This window comes from Ursus maritimus, unplaced genomic scaffold (assembly GCF_017311325.1).
Source record: "Ursus maritimus isolate PB19 unplaced genomic scaffold, ASM1731132v1 scaffold_7, whole genome shotgun sequence".
Taxonomy (NCBI): Eukaryota; Metazoa; Chordata; class Mammalia; order Carnivora; family Ursidae; genus Ursus; species Ursus maritimus.
This window is the reverse complement of record NW_024426885.1, coordinates 71625519-71628824: the sequence shown is the minus strand read 5'-3', so window position 1 is coordinate 71628824 and position 3306 is coordinate 71625519. Positions and strand designations below refer to the sequence as shown.

Genomic DNA, 3306 nt, shown 5'->3' with positions numbered 1-3306 from the left:
GTGTATGTCAACTGTATTGTCAGGGGACATTACTAATGGTCACATGTCCCCTGTTGGTAAATTACTTATGGACTGGTAGCAACTATAAAAGAACTTTCAATACCTAATGTAGACACTGCACTTCGGGCTTTCCCAAGTTTTGGTGTCATGTCCTTGTGGGGACCTGGAAGCTACTTTGAAGAGATACTGCTTCTGTAGGCAGGAGTCTTTTGCACCAAGGTGGACCCTGCACGTACCCATGTCGATCTCACCTCCTTGCACTGTGCTACCACTTAGGGATAAGATCACTCTTGGACTCTGTCTAAATCACATTAAGAACTTCTGAAGTCCTCCTCATGAGCTGTCCTGACACTGTCCTGCTGGCAAGCTGGGGCTTCTGTCCTTATCTTTCTGAATAGATTGGGCTGTGTTCTATTGTGGTCGTGCGAGTCTGAACGTTTGGCCAGTCCTTGGCACTGCACTGAGCGAATGCGTTTGGCTTTCCTGTTACCACCAGTGAGGAGCTGTAGGAGTCTGCTTTGGCTACCAAAACAGTACCACTGGGGAGGCGGTTTAAACAACAGAGATTTATTTCCTCAAAGTTCTGGAGGCAGAAGTCCAAAACCAAAGTGCTGGCAAGATTGGTTTCCTTTTGCTATAAAGGACATTATTGGTACTTTTTATGAAGCTTGAATGGAGGCTGAGGATCAGATGATAGTGATATATCAGTGTACATTTGCCTGACTGACGGTCATATTGTGGTTGTGTAAGACAGTGTCCTTGTTTTCAGGAGATCGTGGTATTGAGGAATAATAGGGACTCGGGTTGGCAACTCAGGCTCAAGTGGTTCAGAGAAAAATTCTTTGTGCTCTACTTGCAACCTTTCTGTAAACTTGAGATTGTTACAAAATTTTAAGTTTAATGTTAAGGCCATTCTTTTTTTTTTTTTTTTTAAATGTTATTTATTTATTTTAGAGAAAGTGAGAGAGCACGAGTTGTGGGGGAGGGGTAAAGAGGGAGAGGGAGAGAGAGAATCCCAAGCACACTCCATGCTGAGCATGGAGCCCAATGTGGGGCCTGATCTCATGACCCTGAGATCATGACCTTGAGCCGAACTCAGGAGTCAGACACCTAACCGACTGAGCCACACAGGCACCCCACATTAAGACCATTCTTAAAAAGTAAATGATGCCAGTAAGCACACGAAAAGACTTTCAACATCAGTAATCATGAGGCAAATGCAAATGAAAACCACAGTGAGGTCCCACTTCATACCTACTGGGATGGTGATAATCCCCCCAAATGGAAAATAACAATGTTGGTGAGGATGTGAAAAAAAAACTCCCTCGTACATTGCTGGAGGGAGTATAAAATGGTTCAAAACAGGTACTCAGACAAATGTAGAATGTGCATGTCAAAGCAGCAGTATCACAATAGTCAAAAGGTTAGAGACGGCTCAGATGTCCATCAAAAGAAGTATGGCGAAAAAGTCGTGGTATATCCATACAGTGGAGTATTATTCAGCCGTAGGAAGGAATGAAGTGCTGATGCGTGCTACAAGGCGGATGTAATCCCAAAACATTATGCCAGTGAAATAAGCCAGACACAAAAGAGCACCTATTGAATTATTCCATTTATATGAAATGTCCAAATAGGCAAACCCATAGAGACAGAGAGCAGGTTGGTTGTTGCTGGGGGCTCTGGGGAGAACCTCTTAGTGAGTATGTGGTTTTATTTTGGAGTGATGGAAATGTACTGAAATTAGATGGAGGTGGTGTTTGCACAACATTGTGAATTTACTAAATGTTCGCTTTAAAATAGTTCATTATGTCCGGTGAATGTCACCTCAACAAATTTATTTAGAAATTCAAGCATTTCACTGTAAATTTGTCTTACAAAATGGTGAGAGATAAAACGCAGTTGCCAGCAGCTGACGTCTTTAGAAACAGTGTTTCCTGGAACTGGGCCCAGAAGTTGGAACTGCCTGGTCTTCATTGGTTAGCTTGGTCAGTCTGTCAGACAAGACTACTGTTTCCCAACAAGGCACAGATAGGCCAAGCTCCACACTTTACCCCAACGGCAACAGCCCACAGCCTCATGGAAGACTGTGCTCTCCGTACAAACTCTAGTTTGGTGTCCATGGTGACACAGTAGCTTCTCTGTCACATCTCTGTTCTGCAGAATTTCACCTTATGAAGCTCATAGTCCTAGCAAGTTTGTGTCATTTGGTCCATGAAGAATACTTTATTGTTTTGGGGGGATTTTTTTTCACGTTTCACATTTTATTGGCCATGAGGGAGGGGGCCTCCTCCCTGTCACCAGAGGTGTTCACTCACAGTTTTCCTCAGCCACTGCAAGCTTGGACCCTGGGGGTCCTGGGGCTGACTGGGCACACAGGGCATGTTCCCATCATCTCAGGGGCACTAGCTAGGAGTAGCGGTGGCCTGGTTGATCATGGTGGATTATTTGGTGAAGGGGCTGGGGTGGGGGGCAGAATTACATCGAGGCCTCCAGTGGTGAAGGACGGGACCAGCACCACCTCCTCGGCCCGGGCATTCTCAGGGAAGGCAGCACGTCTCCTGGCCATCTTGGTCTCAGCTGCAGCCAATAATTTATTGGCTTTATCAGTATTGAATCTTTTACTTCTACAATTCTGAAAATGCAGACCGAAGAGCAAAGAAATGGAGCAGAGATGAGCATGGGGTCTCCTTCCTCTGCCCAGCCCTGTCATGCTGGTCCTAGCCACGGCTTTCACCTGGTCCTGCCCTGTGGCTCGCGCTTCCTCCTCCTCCGAGCCTTTCTACGAGCTGACTTCCGGTGCCCCTACCGGAATTGTCATGAGTTACAGTCCTGCATCTTCAGCTCAAACTCACTTCTAAGCTGCATCCCTGTCAGTCTGCCTGTCTGCTGGGCATGTTCTCTTCAGAGTCCTAAGGTCACCCTAAGTGCAGCCTGCCCCGCGTGAACTCATTGCACACTCCTGCAAACCCCACTTTCTCTTCTTTTTTTTTTTTTTTTTTAAAGATTTTATTTATTTATTTGACAGAGAGAGACAGCCAGCGAGAGAGGGAACACAAGCAGGGGGAGTGGGAGAGGAAGAAGCAGGCTCATAGCAGAGGAGCCTGATGTGGGGCTCGATCCCAGAACGCCGGGATCACGCCCTGAGCTGAAGGCAGACGCTTAACTGCTGTGCCACCCAGGCGCCCCCCCACTTTCTCTTCTTGAGCCTGGTGAATGGCATGCCATTTTCTCCCTAACAGTGGTTCAGGAGCCTTCCTTCCCCACCTTCCCCAACATTCAGATCCTAATGTCATCCTCTCTGTGCTT

The 3306-nt window shown here is 46.6% G+C and overlaps 1 pseudogene; it reads right to left on the bottom strand.

Moving 5' to 3' along the window:
• Positions 1-2247: 2247 nt before the first annotated feature.
• LOC103661899 lies at positions 2248-2954 on the bottom strand (annotated as a pseudogene).
• Between the last annotated feature and the right edge of the window lie 352 nt (positions 2955-3306).